Source organism: Delphinapterus leucas, chromosome 10 (assembly GCF_059928025.1).
Source record: "Delphinapterus leucas isolate spDelLeu-1000000601 "Yukka" chromosome 10, BTC_Dleu_Yukka2, whole genome shotgun sequence".
NCBI lineage: Eukaryota > Metazoa > Chordata > Mammalia > Artiodactyla > Monodontidae > Delphinapterus > Delphinapterus leucas.
This window is the reverse complement of record NC_143138.1, coordinates 69,425,309-69,444,637: the sequence shown is the minus strand read 5'-3', so window position 1 is coordinate 69,444,637 and position 19,329 is coordinate 69,425,309. Positions and strand designations below refer to the sequence as shown.

Sequence of the window (19,329 nt, the reverse complement as noted above, 5' to 3'; positions counted from 1 at the left end):
TGTTTTTCCCCAGAAAATGTCTCTTTCTACCTCAGTACTCCTCAAAGGACAAAGGGTGAGTTTATTAGTACCCAAGTCATACATGGCCCATTTTTATGTTGCCTTCAGTGACCTCAGATCTGAACATGCAATAAATGTTTTTCTCATATTTTCATGGGGGTAGGAGGCAGCTGATCAGAGTTTTAACAAAAACTTCCTAACCATACTCTGCACCTTAAATTCAAGAAGTTTCCACCTCTGCTCCTCCAAGCTCAAAAGATGAAGAAAACCATCACACAGCTCAGAACTGGATGAGCAGCTCTATCCTTACAAGAGGTATTTGGACACAAGCCAGGGCCTCTGCATGTGCTTGAGCCCAGGTCCACCAGGCTGGGGGTGAGGGGCGCTGAAGTTTAGACCCACCAGGAATTTCATTTTAGCTGATCCCAGGAACACAGACCTCAGCAAAGAGCCTGTCTCTCCATCACCTCAGAGGCCCAAGTCACATCACTTTGTAGGAAAAAGTGGCCCATGTGGAGGAGTAGCCTGTACCTCCACCTGTAAGGACTAGGGAGGAGCTGACTCATGGACCAGAGACCCTGGGCTGCAGCAATGACTCCCAGTAGTCACACAGCACTGAAATTGCAAGATGCATGCTGGGATGAAGAGGAAGTTTTGGGCAATTACTCACCCCCGCTCCGCTCGTGGGACTGGACAGGGTTCTCTCCCAGTAACCCCAGGCCCCATGGATTTTGCTTCCTAAATGATCCCAAATATGCCAGCTTCTGCCTTCATCCTGGTCCAGACCTCCATCACCTCTTCTTCTTCTTTTTCTTTTTTTTAATAAATCTATTTATTTATTTTTGGCTGCGCTGGGTCTTCGTTGCTGCGTGCGGGCTTTCTCTAGTTGTGACGAGCGGGTGCCACTCTTTGTTGCGGTGCGCGGGCTTCTCATTGCGGTGGCTTCTCTTGTTGCGGAGCATGGGCTCTAGGCATGCGGGTTTCAGTAGCTGTGGTGCGCGCGCTCAGTAGTTGTGGCTCACAGGCTTGGCTGCCCCGCTGCATGTGGGATCTTCCTGGCCCAGGGCTCGAACCCAAGTCCCCTGTGCTGGCAGGCAGATTCTTAACCACTGCACCCGAGGGAAGTCCCCATCACCTCTTCTTATACAGAGCACAGCCAACGGCCTCCAGATGCCTTCTGACTTCTGCCCCTCCCCCCAGCTCATTCTCTACACAGCAGCCCAAGGGAATCCTCTAGAACCTGACACAAGCACTTACTGTTCAAGCACATCCCCTCCCTCATGACTCCCACTGGATGAAGCCCTGAATGGCCTCTTCCTGCCCTGCTGCAGCCTCACCTCAAACCATCTCCCCCTGTCTCTCCAGTGCCAGCCCCGGCGGCCGAGCTTCTGTCACTTCCTCCATGGTCTCTCCCACTTCCTCTTCTCTCTCCCACCCCCTCCCCAGGCTGCGCTGGTGCCGATCACTTAGTGCTGAGAAAAACACAAGGCAGTTTGACAACAGGAAGAAAACGGGGGGACTGAGGAGGAGGAAGAGAAAGCTTGGGCTGGGGGGCAGAGGCCTCTCAGAAGGAAGGCACAGCCTATCTGTGCACTAGCCCATGCCTAGTGTCACTAGAGGGCACACGCGGTGGGGGGCTGGGGGAGGAAGGATGCAGCCTTGAATGCTAACGTCAGTAATCTGGATCTCAACTATGCCCGAAAAGACTTCCAATTTCACTTTCACAGGAAGAGGAACTTCTTTTTTTTCCCTTCTCCAACCAATATTTTATTGAATGTTTTCCATGGCCCGGGTCCTGTGAAAAGAGGAATCCAAAGCTGGACCAGCCCTAATTCATGTCCTCTGGGCCAGTGATTCCCCAAACCTGGCTAATGAACAGAATGGGAGATTTCCACACACACGTCAAGTCCCAGGCCCAGAATATCACCTTTCTGTGGCTTTCCTTACCAAAGACAAGATGGGCTGAAATTCTCAAGAAAGGGTCCACTAAACCAAGAGAAAACAAAAAGGATATCAACGCATAGAGTGCTTGAAAAATTAATCACACTTCTCCACAGATTCCAAAGCTCCCAAACCAACAGGTCGTCTTTCTGTTCACACCCCCTACACACCTGAGAAATCTGCAAGCAAGCCCAAAGTAGAGTCGTAATTTCCAAGGCCACTCACCCTGCTACCAGCGGCGTTTGGAGATCATCGAGATATTCTGGTGGTGAAAACTATCTTCCTCCACTTTGCTGCTTCACCATCCATTCTGTGTCTCTCCCCCTCCCCCTCCCTCTCCACGCTCCTCCAGTTTCAAACACAGTAGAGTAACAGAAGGCAGGGGCATGAAGCAGGAGGAGAAATTTTATATTTTCATCAGAAGCTGCCAACACTTGACAGATACGCTGCAGCCTTTCTTAACTAAATATTTCTAAATTCTCACGCTTTGGAGGGTTACCTAGGAAGTGGCCTTCCTTAGATCTCTGGTTGGGAGGAATCCCTCCCTGCCTCTTCTATATTTCTTCCTCTCATCAGGCAGTTGTATTTATTACTTGCTATTATGGCAATTGGTTCTAGACTGTGAAATCCTTAAAACCTGGGTAATTTTCTGGTTCGTCTTTTTCTCCACATAGCCAGTTGCAGTGTTGTGCATGGGGCAGATGGCACATGAATAGCTGTCCAACAAAGTGGGTAAATGAGAAATGAGTAGCAAAAGAGTACAATTAACCTGAGAAAAACTTCACTGTGGTGGTTGGGAAAGGTGTATGTAGATGCACTGCTCATTTCCTGCCCTTCGTTATCTGCAGAAACAGTTTTCCTGCCTTGCGTCCACCCCTAGAGGAATAAGGACATTTTTATAAAAAAATGTTAAATCATGTCACCTCTGGAACGAATTGCCCTGCATGTGCAATTCCAGAAAACAGTTCACCAAAGCTTCATGACTATACCAAGTCATCCATACTGTTTGTATTTCTGGTATGCTTTGTTCCTTTGTGTAGATCCCTGTTTCCAGCTGGAATAATTTTCCTTCTGCTTGATGGACCTCTTTTAACATTTTCTGTAAATGCTGGAGATGAATTATTTTAGCTTTGGATGTCTGAAAAACTCTTGACACCCTTGCTGGCCACAGAATTCTGAGTGTGTGTGTGTGTCTTTCAGTATTTTAAAGGCTTGCCCCCTTGTCTCCTCACTTGCCTTGTTTCCAAAGAGAAATCTGTTGTCATCCTTATTTTTTTTTGTTCCTCTGCCTGTAACATGACTTTTTTCTTTGGATATATTTAAGATTTTCTCTTTATCACTGCTTTTTAGCAATTTAATTATGATGTGCTTTGGTGTATTTTCCTTGTGTCTGTTGTGCTTGGGATTCATTGAGCTTCTTGGAGCTATGGATTTATAGTTTTCATCAAGTCTAGAAAATTGTCTGCCATTACTTCTTCCAATATTTTTCCTGTACCATCATCCCCTTATCCTTCAGAAATTCCACTTCGATATAGATTAGATTGCTTGAGGTTGTACCATGACTTAACTGGTGCTGTTAATTTTTCCCCCACTCTGGGTTTCATTGTGGATACTTTCTGTTGCTATGTCTTTAAATTTTTATCTGCTATGTCTAATCTGCTGTGAATCCCAGTCAGCATATTTTAAAATCTCAGACATCATTGTGCAATTGGGGTCTTTTTTTGTATCTTCTATATTTCTATTTTTTTTAAATAGTCTTCATTTTTAAAAGCAGTTTTAGGTTCACAAGGAAAACTGAGTGGAAGGTAGAGCTCCCATATACTCCCTACCCCAACACATGCATAGCCTCCCCAGCTATTGACATCCCCCACCAGAGTGGTACAACTGTTACAATTGATATGAACCTATATTGACACATCATTATCACCCAAAGCCCACATTCACATTAGGGTTCACTCTTGGCGTTATACATTCTATGAGTTTGGACAAGTGTATAATGACATGTATCAATACATTAACATATAGAATAGTTTTACTTACTGCCCTAAACATTTGTTGTGCTTTGCCTATTCATCCTTTACTTAACATTTTGAAATATGGAATAGTTATAATAATTATTTAGTTAATAACTAGTTTTAATGTCCTTGTCTGCAAATCCTAATATGTGTGTTGGTTCTGGGTCAGTTTCAATTGGTATTTTTCCTGTTTCTTTTCATGCCAGGTAATTTTTTTTTTATTAATTTATTTATTTTTGGTTGCATTGGGTCTTCGTTGCTGTGCGCAGGCTTTCTCTAGTTGCGGTGGGTGGGGGTTATTCTTCATTGCAGTGTGCGGGCTTCTCATTGCAGTGGCTTCTCTTGTTGCAGAGCACGGGCTTTAGGCACACGGGCTTCAGTAGTTATGGCACGCGGGTTCAGTAGTTGTGGCTTGAGGGGTCTAGAGCGCAGGCTTAGTAGTTGTGGCACCAGGCTTAGTGGCTCCACGGCATGTGGGATCTTCCCGGACCAGGGCTTGAACCCATGTCCCCTGCATTCACAGGCGGATTCTTAACCACTGCACCACCAGGCAAGTCTCCATGCCTGGTAATTTTTGATTGGATACCAGACATTGTGGATTTTATGTGATTGGTTGCTGGATACTTTTTATATTCCCATAAATAAGCTTTTTTCTAGGATGTGGTGAACTCTGGGTACTCTACATAATGACCCTGAATCATGAGGTTTTCCAGTATGGCTTCTGAGAATAGCCACTGTTCCCAACACCGTGTGAGTTCTAAGGATTGCTCCCTTTTATCCACTCAGATAATCCTTTCTCACCTTGGAGCATTTCCTCACACACATGCCCTGATGAGTGCTTAGCCAAGTACTCCAGAAGGATTCTCTGCAGACCTCTGGGCCTTTCTCTCTCATCTCCAATAGGCTACATTCTGAATTCCAGCCCCCTTGGCATGCCTGATTTCCCAGTTTCATCTTCTCAGCTTGGGGAGTCCACGGGGCACCGCCTGGTTTCCCCTCCCTAAGCCTCAGCCTGGAGACTGTCTCCAGGCAGTAAGCTGGGCAAACATGGGGTTCACCTCCCATGTTTACCATCTCTCAGGGAACACTGCCCTTTGTTACCTCATGTCCAGAATCTTGAGAACTGTTGTTTCATTGATTTTATCTTGTCTTTGGTTTTGTTTTTTGTTTTTTTTCCTTTTTCCTCAGGCAGGACAGGAAGGTAAATATAGTCCCTTCTACTCCATTTGGCAGGATAAAAGCAGGATTCTACATCATTTATTTGGATAAAGTGTGGTCAATATATATGATGGGATATCATACAACCCTGATGGGGATTCCTTAAGCAGTCACAAAAGATTATATATTGTATGATTCTATTTATATGACACATCCTGAATAGGCAAATCTATACAGTCAGAAAGCAGATTAGTGGTTGCCAAGAGCTGGGGATATGGGGGAAGTGGGAGGCTGAAGGCTAAAGGGTATGGAGTTTCTTTTCTGGGTGATGAAACTGTTCTGAAATTGATTGCGGTAATGATTGTACGACTATGCACATACTGAAAACCATTGAATTGTACACTTTGAATGGGTGAATGGTATATGAATTATATCTCAAAGCTCTCACAAAAGGAAGGAAATACACTTGAGCTACAGGGCTTAGTAAAGGTCAATTTCAAAAACATGCGTGGGTTGGCGGGGTGGGCAATCAGGCGGCAGAAGGATCCTCCTGTGCACAGACACTGTTTATAATTAAGTTTAAAAACATGCAAAACAATTCTCTAGGGACTTCCCTGGTGGCGCAGTGGTTAAGAATCTGCCTGCCAATTCAGGGGACACGGGTTTGAGCCCTGGTCCGGGAAGATTCCACATGCCGCGGAGCAACTAAGCCCGTGCGCCACAACCACTGAGCCTGCGCTCTAGAGACCGTGAGCCACAACTACTGAAGCCTGCACACCTAAAGCCCGTGCTCCGCAACAAGAGAAGCCACAGCAATAAGCCCGCGCAATGCAACGAAGAGCAGCCCCCACTCGCCACAACTACAGAAAGCCCACACGCAGCAACAAAGACCCAACACAGCCAAAAATAAATTAACTAATTAAAGCAAAATAAAAAAAAATTCTCTAGACTATGCTCAGGGTTGCCTATGGTACAGAGAAATGGTCCACACACTAAAACCAGGTGCTGGTTCCCTCTGGAAGAATGCAGAGGAAATGAGGGTGCGAGGTACAAAGGGTGGCAATTTTATCTCTACACTTTTCTTTAAGAGCTTTGTTTCTTTTTTTTTTTTTTTTTTGGTGGGCCACAGGGCTTGTGGGATCTTAGCTCCCCAAGCAGGGATCCAACCGGGCCCCCTGCAGTGGAAGCACGGAGTCTCACCCATTGGACCACCAGGGAAGTCCCTTTACGAGCTTTCTTAATAAGATTACTTGTCAGATAAATCACCCACATTTCGCCTGATGTCAGTGCCTCTCCATCCCTGCGCAGGCCGAGCACCTCACAGCGAACGCCAGCCCCACGGACCCTGACTTCCCATCTCTGATGCAGAAAGAACGCCGGAGAGTTTAAAAAAAACAACCCTTGAAGCTTGTTTTCTGCTTCCCTTGGGAAAGCGCAACTATCCCACCACACTTGCCCGTGCTGCGTCTCCCCCAACCTTCCCAAAGCCCCAGAAAATCTTACCGAGCTGGTGCAGGCTGCAGTCAGCGGAACCTCGCGGGCCCAGCGGTCCGCATCACTCTCTCCGCAGCTCCGCCGGGCCGCCACGCCCCCGCCACGAGCTCCCGCACTAGCTCAGCTGCAGCCCGCCCGCAGCCTCCAACAAGTAATGCCAAGGTCATGATAACCCACACCTGCGGGCCGCACGCCCACCTCTTAACACACCAGGCGGGGATTAAACCTTTCGTCAAGCCTGTCCTCTCACTCCAGCTGGCGCCCCTGCCTGAGCGCTCACTTTCTGCCAGCCTGGCCCCCCAGTGCAGAGAGCCCGACCACCCACGGGTGGGGGCTGGGAGCAGGGCTGTGCTCAGGGGACCACGCATCCTTAGGGCGGGACTCCAGGGCCCTGCCCGGCGCCCAGGCCTTGGCTCTGCCAGTTCCTCTGCCTGGGACCGCTTCCGCGACCCCACCCTGTTGCCTACTCATTCTTTTTAATTTCTAAAAAACTGTGAAATGTCACCTCCGTAAAGAAAAGCACATAGCACAAATGTACAGTGTAACAAATCACTAGAAAGGGACACCTGGGTAACCGGCAGTCAGGTCAAGAGACAGAACACCTACCTGTTCTTTAAAAACATACTTTTAAAAATTATGAAACGTTTTGAGCATAAAGCACAGAGAATAAAACAAACATCTGCAGACCCTCCACCAAGCTCTATGAACCTCTGATGGTTTTCTGTCCATGCTTCAAAATTTTTTTGAAAGAGGTAAAGCATTACAGACAGAAGCCAAGCCCTTCGGTAGTCTCTGGAGCCCAGGTCTCCCCCCACCCCTACCCTTCAGAGGACCCAGCATCCTGCGTCCTGGTTGCACCCTCTGACTCCTGGAGTTCTGGGCGCTTCACACAGAAGCTTGCATCCCTGAGCTCGTGCAGCTCTGTGCTGCCCTATTTCATCACCCCACACATATTCTTCCACATTTCCTCTTAACGTGGGTTTGAGAGTCAGTCGGTGTTGAAGCTGGCAGCCCTGTCCACTGTGAAGGCAGAGGCTCCATACCCACTGCACGAACTCACCTCCACTTCTCCATTTAGTCTCCTGTGTGGACATTCGGTTGTTTCCAATTTTGCACTTTACAGTGTGGCAATGAACAATCTTACCTGTGTGGCTCGCAGTGTCGCGACCAAGACTTTCTCCAGCAAGAAGGCTGGGTCTTCAGCAGTCCCAAAGGGTGCCAAGTTGCCTTCTGGGGGAATGAGGCCAATTACGTTCCCACGATTGCTAACAGGGACCTGCAGCTTTGCATCTCAGCAAAACTTGGTATTAGCAGACTTTAAAAGTGTTGTAGGTCCGACAGTGGGACCTACTCATTCTTTGGATCTCAGGATTAAATGTCTCCTCTTCCAGGAGGCCTTTCCAGTCCCTGTTGCCCTCCCAGGAAGAGCCGGTACTTCCTCTGTCCACCCACAGCCCCAGCGGACACCCTGACCCCCACCCTCCCCTGTACTGTAATTTGCTTACAGACCTGCCTCCCCCAGGAGACCACAAGCCTGTTCCTCATTTGCACAGTTTCCCACCATCCTGCAGAGCCCTGACATGCAGTCAGTGCTTACTAAATGCTCACAGAGTGAATTGACGAGTCCAGCCTTCATTTCAGAGACATGACCACAAATACACTAGAAAAGCCTCCAATGCAGGATCTGACCTTAGTAGCTGCTCAAGAAACATCAGCCCAACCTGTGTATCTGCATCCTGGACGTGATTTGGGGGCTCCCAGGAGGCTCTCCAGCTCTGCCTCTGGAACATGCTGGGCAAGGTCCTGAGGAGTGAGGGAGAGGTTTTAGTGTGGCCCTAAGACCAAACAAGAGGGGGTGGAGAAAGGGAGACCTCCAGGCATCTGTCGCTCCTTCTGCTGCTGTGGCAACTTGCAATGGAATTTTGTGACAGTGGGAATTACTACCTTTCATGTCATTTGATTTTAGTTTTTTCCAAGAACTGGGGCTTTTTTTTTTTTGAATTTTCTTTTATTTATTTTTTTATACAGCAGGTTCTTATTAGTCATCCATTTTATACACATCAGTGTATACATGTCAATCCCAATCTCCCAATTCATCACACCACCACCCTCACTCCCCTGCCGCTTTCCCCCCTTGGTGTCCATACATTTTTTCTCTACTTCTGTGTCTCTATATCTGCCCTCCAAACCGGTTCATCTGTACCATTTTTCTAGGTTCCACATATATGCAGTAATATGCAATATTTGTTTTTCCTTTTCTGACTTACTTCACTCTGTATGACAGTCTCTAGATTCATCCACATCTCTACAAATGACCCAGTTTTGTTCCTTTTTATGGCTGAGTTATATTCCAGTGTATATATGTACCACCTCTTCTTTATCCATTCATCTGTCAATGGGCATTTAGGTTGCTTCCATGACCTGCCTATTGTAAATAGTGCTCCAGTGAACATTGCGGTGCATGTGTCTTTTTGAATTACGGTTTTCTCTGGGTATATGCCCAGTAGTGGGATTGCTGGATCATATGGTAATCCTATTTTTAGTTTTTAAGGGAACCTCCGTACTGTTCTCCACAGTGGCTGTATCAATTTACATTCCTATCAACAGTGCAAGAGGGTTCCCTTTTCTCCACACCCTCTCCAGCATTTGTTGTTTGTAGATTTTCTGATAATGCCCATTCTAACTGGTGTGAGGTGATACCTCATCGTAGTTTTGATTTGCATTTCTCTAATTATTAGTGATGTTGAGCAGCTTTTCATGTGCTTCTTGGCCATCTGTATGTCTTCTTTGGAGAAATGTCTATTTAGGTCTTCTGCCCATTTTTGGATTGGGTTGTTTGTTTTTTTAATATTGAGCTGCATGAGCTGTTTATATATTTTGGAGATTAATCCTTTGTCCGTTGATTCGTCTGCAAACATTTTTTCCCATTCTGAGGGTTGTCTTTTCGTCTTGTTTGTAGTTTCCTTTGCTTGGGAAAAGCTTTTAAGTTTCATTAGGTCCCATTGGTTTATTTTTGTTTTTATTTCCATTACTCTAGGAGGTGGATCAAAAAAGATCTTGCTGTAATTTATGTCAAAGAGTGTTCTTCCTGTGTTTTCCTCTAAGCGTTTTATAGTGTCCGGTCTTACATTTAGGTCTCTAATCCATTTTGAGTTTATTTTTGTGTATCGTGTTAGGGAGTGTTCTAATTTCATTCTTTTACATGTAGCTGTCCAGTTTTCCCAGCACCACTTATTGAAGAGATGGTCTTTTCTCCATGGTATATCCTTGCGTCGTTTGTCATAAATTAGTTGACCATAGGTGCGTAGGTTTATCTCAGAGCTTTCTATCCTGTTCCATTGATCTATATTTCTGTTTTTGTGCCAGTACCATATTGTCTTGATTACTGTAGCTTTGTCGTATAGTCTGAAGTCAGGGAGTCTGATTCCTCCAGCTCCGTTTTTTTCCCTCAAGACTGCTTTGGCTATTCGGGGTCTTTTGTGTGTCCATGCAAATTTTAAGATTTTTTTGTTCTAGTTCTGTAAAAAATGCCATTGGTAATTTGATAGGGATTGCATTGAATTTGTAGATTGCTTTGGGTAGTATATTCATTTTCACAATATTGATTCTTCCAATCCAAGAACATGGTATGTCTCTCCATCTTTTGGTTTCATCTCTAATTTCTTTCAACAGTGTCTTACAGTTTTCTGCATACAGGTCTTTTGTCTCCCTAGGTAGGTTTATTCCTAGGTATTTTATTATTTTTGTGGCAATGGTAAATGGGAGTGTTTCCTTAATTTCTCTTTCAGATTTTTCATCATTAGTGTATAGGAATGCAAGAGATTTCTGTGCATTAATTTTGTATCCTGCAACTATACCAAATTCATTGATGAGCTCTAGTAGTTTTCTGGTGGCATCTTTAGGATTCTCTATGTATAGTATCATGTCATCTGCAAACAGTGACAGTTTTACTTCTTCTTTTCCAATTCGGATTCCTTTTATTTCTTCTCTGATTGCCGTGGCTAGGAAGTCCAAAACTGTGTTGAATAAAAGTGGCAAGAGTGGACATCCTTGTCTTGTTCCTGATCTTAGAGGAAATGCTTTCAGTTTTTCACCATTGAGAATGATGTTTGCTGTGGGTTTGTCATATATAGCCTTTATTATGTTGAGGTAGGTTCCCTCTATGACCACTTTCTGGAGAGGTTTTTATCATAAATGGGTGTTGAATTTTGTCAAAAGCTTTTTCTGCATGTATTGAGATGATCATGTGGTTTTTATTCTTTAATTTGTTTATATGGTGTATCACATCCTTTGATTTGCATATATTGAAGAATCCTTGCATCCCTGGGTTAAATCCCACTTGATCATGGTGTATGATCCTTTTAATGTGTTGTTGGATTCTGTTTGCTAGTATTTTTTTGAGGATTTTTGCATCTATATTCATCAGTGATATTGGTCTCTAGTTTTCTTTTTTTGTAGTATCTTTGTCTGGTTTTGGTATCAGTGTGGTGATGGCCTCATAGAATGAGTTTGGGAGTGTTTCTTCCTCTGCCATTTTTTGGAAGAGTTTGAGAAGGATGGGTGTTAGCTCTTCTCTAAATGTTTGATAGAATTCACCTGTGAAGCCATCTGGTCCTGGACTTTTGTTTGTTGGAAGATTTTTAATCACAGTTTCAATTTCATTACTTGTGATTGGTCTGTTCATATTTTCTAGTTCTTCCTGGTTCAGTCTTGGAAGATTATACCTTTCTAAGAATTTGTCCATTTCTTCCAGGTTGTCCATTTTATTGGCATAGAGTTGCTTGTAGTAGTCTCTTAAGACACTTTGTATTTCTGCGGTGTCTGTTGTAACTTTTCCTTTTTCATTTCTAATTTTATTGATTTGAGTCCTCTCCCTCTTTTTCTTGATGAGTCTGGCTAATGGTTTGTCAATTTTGTTTATCTTCTCGAGGAATCAACTTTTAGTTTTATTGATCTTTGCTGTTGTTTTCTTTGTTTCTATTTCATTTATTTCTGCTCTGATCTTTATGATTTCTTTCCTTCTGCTAACTTTGGGTTTTGTTTGCTCTTCTTTCTCTAGTTCCTTTAGGTGTAATGTTAGATTGTTTATTTGAGATATTTCCTGTTTCTTGAGGTAGGCTTATATAGCTATAACCTTCCCTCTTAAAACTGCTTTCGCTGCATCCCATAGGTTTTGGATCATTGTGTTTTCATTATCATTTGTATTTTTTGATTTCTTCTTTGATTTCTTCAGTGATCTCTTGGTTATTTAGTAATGTATTGTTTAGCCTCCATGTGTTTGTGTTTTTTACGTTTTTTTCCCTGTAACTGATTTTTAAAAAAATTTTATTGGAGTATAGTTGATTTACAATGCTGTGTTAGTTTCAGTTGTACTCCCCTCTGTTTCTTTTTTAAAAAACTTAATTAGTTTATTTATTTTTGGTTGTGTTGGGTCTTTGTTGCTGCACACGGGCTTTCTCTAGTTCCCTGTAATTGATTTCTAATCTCATAGCGCTGTGGTCAGAAAAGATGCTTGATATGATTTCAATTTTCTTAAATTTACTGAGGCTTGATTTGTAACACAAGATGTGATCTATCCTGGAGAATGTTCCATGCACACTTGAGAAGAAAGTGTAATCTGCTGTTTGTGGATGGAATGTCCTGTAAATATCAATTAAATCTATCTAGTCTGTTGTGTCATTTAAAACTTGTGTTTCCTTATTAATTTTCTGTTTGGATGATCTGTCCATTGGTGTAAGTGAGGTGTTTAAGTCCCCCAGTATTATTGTGTTACTGTCGATTTCCTCTTTTAGAGCTGTTAGCAGTTGCCTTATGTATTGAGGTGCTCCTATGCTGGGTGCATATATATATTAATAATTTATAATAATTTATAACATTTATAATTGTTATATCTTCTTCTTCGATTGATCCCTTGATCATTATGTAGTGTCCTTCCTTGTCTCTTGTAACATTCTTTATTTTAAAGTCTATTTTATCTGATATGAGTATTGCTACTCCAGCTTTCTTTTGATTTCCATTTGCATGGAATATCTTTTTCCATCCCCTCACTTTCAGTCTGAATGTGCCCCTATGTCTGAAGTGGGTCTCTTGTAGACAGCATATATATGGGTCTTGCTTTTGTATCCATTCAGCAAGCCTGTGTCTTTTGTTTGGAGCATTTAATCCATTCATGTTTAAGGTAATTATCGATATGTATGTTCCTATTACCATTTTCTTAATTGTTTTGGGTTTGTTTTTGTAGGTCCTTTTCTTCTCTTGTGTTTCCCACTTACAGAAGTTCCTTTAGCATTTGTTGTAGAGCTGCTTTGGTGGTGCTGAATTCTCTTAGCTTTTGCTTGTCTGTAAAGCTTTTGATTTCTCCATCGATTCTGAATGAGATCCTTGCTGGGGAGAGTAATCTTGGTTGTAGGTTCTTCCCTTTCATCACTTTAAGTATATCATGACACTCCCTTCTGGCTTGTAGAGTTTTTGCTGAGAAATCAGCTGTTAACCTTATGGGAGTTCCCTTGTATGTTATTTGTCGTTTTTCCCTTGTTGCTTTCAATAATTTTTCTTTGTCTTTAATTTTTGCCAATTTGATTACTATGTGTCTCAGTTTTTCTCCTTGGGTTTATCCTGTATGGGACTCTCTGTGTTTCCTGGACTTGGGTGACTATTTCCTTTCCCACGTTAGGGAAGTTTTCGACTGTAATCTCTTCAAATATTTTCTCGGGTCCTTTCTCTCTCTCTTCTTCTGGGACCCCTATAATGCAAATGTTGTTGCGTTTAATGTTGTCCCAGAGGTCTCTTAGGCTGTCTTCATTTCTTTTCATTCTTTTTTCTTTATTCGGTTCTGCAGCAGTGAATTCCACCATTCTGCCTTCCAGGCCACTTATCTGTTCTTCTGCCTCAGTTATTCTGCTATTGATTCCTTCTAGTGTATTTTTCATTTCAGATATTGTGTTGTTCATCTCTGTTTCTTTGTTCTTTAATTCTTCTAGCTCTTTGTTAAACACTTCTTGCATCTTCTCGATCTTTGCCTCCATTCTTTTTCCGAGGTCCTGGATCATCTTCACTATCATTATTCTGAATTCTTTTTCTGGAAGGTTGCCTATCTCCACTTCATTTAGTTGTCTTTCTGGGGTTTTATCTTGTTCCTTCATGTGGTACAGAGCCCTCTGCCTTTTCATCTTGTCTATCTTTCTGTGAGTGTGGTTTTTGTTCCACAGGCTGCAGGATTGTAGTTCTTCTTGCTTCTGCTGTCTGCCCTCTGGTGGATGAGGCTATCTAAGAGGCTTTTGCAAGTTTCCTGATGGGAGGGACTGGTGCTGGGTAGAGCTGGCTGTTGCTCTGGTGGGCAGAGCTCAGTAAAACTTTAATCCACTTGTCTGCTGATGGGTGGGGCTGGGTTCCCTCCCTGTTCATTGTTTGGTCTGAGGCGACCCAACACTGGAGCCTACCCGGGCTCTTTGGCGGGGTTAATGGCCGACTCTGGGAGGGCTCACACCAAGGAGTACTTCCCAGAACTTCTGCTGCCAGTGTCCTTGTCCTCACGGTGAGACACAGCCACTCCCTGCCTCTGCAGGAGACCCTCCAACACTAGCAGGTAGGTCTGGTTCAGTCTCCTATGGGGTCACTGCTCCTTCCCCTGTGTCCCGATGCGCACACTATTTTGTGTGTGCCCTCCAAGAATGGAGTCTCTGTTTCCCCCAGCCCTGTAGAAGTCCTGCAATCAAATCCCGCTAGCCTTCAAAGTCTGATTCTCTAGGAATTCCTCCTCCCGTTGCTGGACCCCCAGGTTGGGAAGCCTGACGTGGGGCTCAGAACCTTCACTCCAGTGGGTGGACTTCTGTGGGGTATCTTTTTTGGTGAGTTCCAGTGTCTTCCTGTCGATGACTGTTCAGCAGTTAGTTGTGATTCTGGCGTTCTTGCAAGAGGGAGTGAGAGCATGTCCTTCTACTCTGCCATCTTGAACCAATCCTCTATTTGTACTCATTCTTCAATCCAACTCAAGTTCTGAAATCAATAATGAGTCATACAAGATTTGAGACATTCCTTTTTCATTTTCCTATGACTCATACTTCTTTCTTCCTGGCAGTTTGTTGGGGCGGGGATACGAGGAGGAACTCTCCAAACTCCGGAACTCCACACTCCAGAGGCAGCCCTTTGGACGTGCTGCCTCTCCACTTCTGGGCGGGTCCTAAGCAGAGTCTCTGCCCCACGCTTGAACGTCACCCCACCTAGCAAGAACTGGGGCATTTGACATTCAACTTTTCTTTTTCATAATTTAGAACCACATGAGACCCACCTGCCACTCACATCAGCCTTAGACTCTCATTTTCCTGCTGTGGAGTTGGCTGATGGCCCAAAGCCCACAGTAAGGAAAGCGGAGACGGACCCTGCTTCTAGGTCTGGAACCTACTCCTGACTCGCAGTCTAGGGCTCTTCACTCCATTCCCAACCAGGAAAATTGTGTCCCCTTTCTACAAGATTCCCGGACACTAGCCTGGGCCCAGCCATGCCTTGTACCTACAGCACTGCTGTGAGGCAAACATGCTTGGAGACATGGAAGATGTCCACAGAGTGAAGAATAAGAACAATAGTCTTAGATTTCCTGAGTACTCACTGTGTGCCAGGCTGCATGAAGAGTTTTCCAAGCTTCAGCCTCATAACAACACTGTAAAGCAGGTATTATTATGCCCAAGCTATAGGGGAGGAAACTGAGGCTCAGAGAGGGCAAGTAAGAGTGGAGGGATGGGACAGGCAGGTGTAGACCCAGATCTGACTCCAAGTCTGCATCCCATAGTTTGTCATCAGCGCTGCCATTTCCTGGCCCACGCTAGGTGAGTCTGAGTATGGGTCCAATATAAAAAGGAGCATTTGATATCCAGCTACTGCAAACCTGAGCCAGGGTTTAAAGACAATCTTTCTTTCTTTTTTTAAACATACCTTGTTTCCAAACAGAGCGCTCAAGAACAATTAAGTTAACAAGATCCTTTTCTTTTTCTTTTTCTTTTTTTTTGCAGAGGGTGTGTTTTCACGTAGAAATGCTTTCAGCAGCAGTTTTGTTTTATATTCTGCGGCCTCTTGCTGTGGTTTTGCAGAGCCCTGAGGCAACAGTTTTAAAGGCCTGGATTTGACTTCTCTTTGGGCTTTTCAGCTTTATTTTATTTTATTTTATTTATTTATCTTTGGCTGCATTAGGTCTTCATTGCTGCACGCGGGCTGTCTCTAGTTGCTGTGAGCAGGGGCTACTCTTTGTTGTGGTGCGTGGGCTTCTCACTGTGGTGGCTTCTCTTGTTGCAGAGCACGGGCTCTAGGCGCGGGCTTCAGTAGTTGTGGCACGTGGGCTTAATTGCTCCGCGGCATGTGGGATCTTCCTGGACCAGGGCTCGAACCTATGTTCCCTGCATTGGCAGGAAGATTCTTAACCACTGTGCCACCAGGGAAGTCCCAAAATCCATTTTTAATGGAATGCAAGCATTTTGTGAAATGAGTTATTTTGAACTTATCATTGATGCAAAGTGGGTCTAATTGGCTTAATTTTTGAGACATTCCTTTTTCATTTTCCTATGAAAATGAAACTCATGATTTAAATCCAGGAAGTGGCTCAGAGAGGTTTTGCCAATACTATTGATGGCAGGTTTCTAAAGGTCTGTGGTTGGCCACAGCTGTCTTGCTCTTGAACCACGTCCTAACCCTCAGCTGGGACAGTGGGCCAGTGCCACCTGCCAGCTGGAGGACATTGACTTCTGAGTTCCTGGGGTTTGGTCACCTGTCGCTTCTAATGTCATAAGGCAGGATTGGCAGCCACCCTTGTTTTACCGACTCCTTACCCATGCCCCCAGAGCAGGGGGAGGGGAGCTCATATCAGTCATTCACACCTTAGTAAGGAAGAAATTGGGGAAATGGGATTCTAATTGTGTGATGGATGCTAAGGAATGGGGTTGAGATTTGGGGCAGACCAGAGACCCTCTTAATGCCAGGGGAGCTGTCTAGATGTGTAACCTCCACATCTCTGAATCTCTTCAAAATGGTCCTCGGGCACCTCCTTGCTGGAATATTTCCCCAGGGACTAATGACAGGAGGTGGGTTAGGAACCGAGCACTGTACCTGGCACAAAACGGTCCTCCCTGGGCCTGCAAGCCCGCCGGCCACCAGAGGGCGCTGTAGCTTCCCGGAGCCGCCGCAAGCTCCCTCCCTTAGGGCCCACCGATCTTCCGCCTGTGATGCGCGCTCACGCAGGGGTCCCAGGGTCCAGCGGTGGAGCCTTCCACACACAGGGGCTGGGCGGTACGGGCTGGCGACTTCGCCTTCCAGGGTGTGGCCCGCTCACAGCCGCATCTCCTTGCTCCACCAGGACGACTGGGTAAAATGCAGATTCCCAGATCTCAACCAACTGGCTCTCAATCCTGGTGCCCGTTGGACTGCGGGGCACTTTAGCAATACTAACGTGGGGTCCCTTCCAGAGATCACCTAGAACTAGACGCGGGGCAGCCTGGGCATCGGATTCCTATGTATAGTCAGGGCTGAGACCTGCTGGCTAGAACTTGGCATAAAGGATGTGTCTTATCAGTACGCTTTGCACGCTGACTGTGAGAGCCACTGCCTTAAAGGGATTGTGGTCTGCGCAGCCCACGCATTCATCCACTCATTCACTCATTCATCCTTCATTCCACCTTTGGGTGCCCTCACGAGCTGGCACATGGAACCATAGGGTGGAATCGCTCTGAAGTTTTGGTTCTCTAACTTGCTCATCTTGATTCCTTGGCCCTGCATCACTTTCCACATCAGGAAAGTATTTAACCACCTCCCCAGGTGCTGGGTGTTCTGCTTGCTTCCAGTTTTTCCCAATTAGTCCACGAGGTGGTGGGCATCCTGGGCCAGCCTCCTGGGGCCTGTGGGTGAGACTCCTCTGGGTAGCTCTGCTTGGGAAGGGGGATTGCTGGATCATGGGGTGGGTGCATTTTAGGATTCATTCATTCATTCATTCATTCCACGCCACATGGCTTGCAGGGTCTTAGTTCCCAGACCAGGGATTGAACCTGTGCCCCCTGCAGTAGAAGTGCAGAGTCCTAATCACTGGGCTGTCAGGGAATTCCCACATTTTAGGTTTTAATTGAAACTGCCAAGGTGCCCTCCTGCAGTCTGGTCAAAAGGCCCACGGGTTCTGATGTGCAGCTGACAGGCCCGCTATCCTGAGCATGTTTCATCCCCTTGAGGGGATGGGGTCACAGTGGCTGCTGTTTACTGAGCATCTACTGTGTCCTGAGACCGTGGGATGCACTTACAGAAATCATCCTAGTCCACAAGCATCAGCAAAGCTACACGCGTACCTCAGAAATATTACGAGTTCGGTTCCAGACCACCGAAATAAAGCACGAGTCACAAAAAATTTTGGGTTTCCCAGTACATATAAGTTATGTTTACACTATACTGTAATCTATTAAGTGCAATAACATTAGGTCTTAGAAAGCAATGTACATACCTTAATTAAAAAGTACTTTATTGCTAAAAAATGCCAACCATCATCTGAGCCTTCAGCAAGTTGTAATCTTTTTGCTGGTGGAAGGTTTTGCCTCGATGTTGATGGCTGCTGACTGATCAAGGTGGTGGTTGCTTGAAGATTGAGGAAGCTGTGACAATTTCTTAAAATAAAACAAAAATGAAGTTTGCCATATCAAATGACTCTTCCTTTCATGAATGATTTCTCTATAGTACACAGTGCTGTTTGATAGCATTTTACTCACAGAAGTTCTTCCAGAATTGGAGTCAATCCTCTCAAGCCCTGCCACTGCTTTATCAACTATGTTTATGTAATATTCTAAACCCTTTATTGTCATTTCAATAATCTTCAAAGCATCTTCACCAGGAGTGGATTCCATCCCAAGAAACCACCTTCTTTGTTCATTCATAAGAAGCAATTCCTCGTTCGTTAAAAGTTTTATCATGAGATTGCAGCAATTCAGTTACATCTTCAGGCTCTACTTCTAACTCTGGTTCTTCTGCTATTTCCATCACATCTGCAGTGACTTCCTCCACTGAAGTCCTGAACCCCTCAAAGTCATCCATGAGGGTTGGAATCAACTTCTTCCAAACTCTTCTTAATGTTATTTTGACCTCTTTCTATGGATCACAAATGTCTTAATGACATCTAGGATGGTAAACCTTTTCCAAAAGGTTTTCAATTTTCAGATCCATCAGAGGAATCACTATGTGTGGCAGCTATAGCCTTGTGAAATGTATTTCCTTTTTTAAAAAATAAATTTATTTATTTATCTTGGTTGTGTTGGGTCTTCATTGCTGCATGCAGGCTTTCTCTAGTTACAGCGAGTAGGAGCTACTCTTTGTTGCGGTGTGCAGGCTTCTCATTGTGGTGGTTTCTCTTGTTGTGGAGCACCGGCTCTAGGCGCGTGGGCTTCAGTAGTTGTGGCACATGGGCTCTAGAGTAGTTGTAGCTTGCAGCCTCTAGAGCGCGGGCTCAGTAGTTGTGGCCCACAGGCTTAGTTGCTCCGTGGCATGTGGGATCTTCCCAGACCAGGACTCGAACCTGTGTCCCCTGCATTGGCAGGTGGATTCTCATCTTTTTGCGTTTTTCTTGGCTGCGCTGTGCAGCAAGTGGAATCTCAGTTCCCCAACCAGGGATTGAACTCATGTGCCTTGCAGTGGAAGCACGGAGTCCTAACCACTGGACTACCAGGGAAGTTCGGATTAAGTTCTTATATGGGCACAGTTGGTGGTG

The 19,329-nt window shown here is 44.8% G+C and overlaps 1 protein-coding gene across 4 annotated transcripts in view; it reads right to left on the bottom strand.

Moving 5' to 3' along the window:
* Positions 1-19,329, bottom strand: part of PRKCD (protein kinase C delta) — a 65,886-nt gene that overhangs the window by 14,197 nt on the left and 32,360 nt on the right. For all 4 annotated transcript variants that reach the window (XM_022572864.3, XM_022572865.3, XM_022572866.3 and 1 more), the window contains one exon: positions 1-19,329. This exon is cut by the window's left edge and continues 12,465 nt beyond it. The gene's annotated coding sequence lies outside the window, so the exon portion shown is untranslated.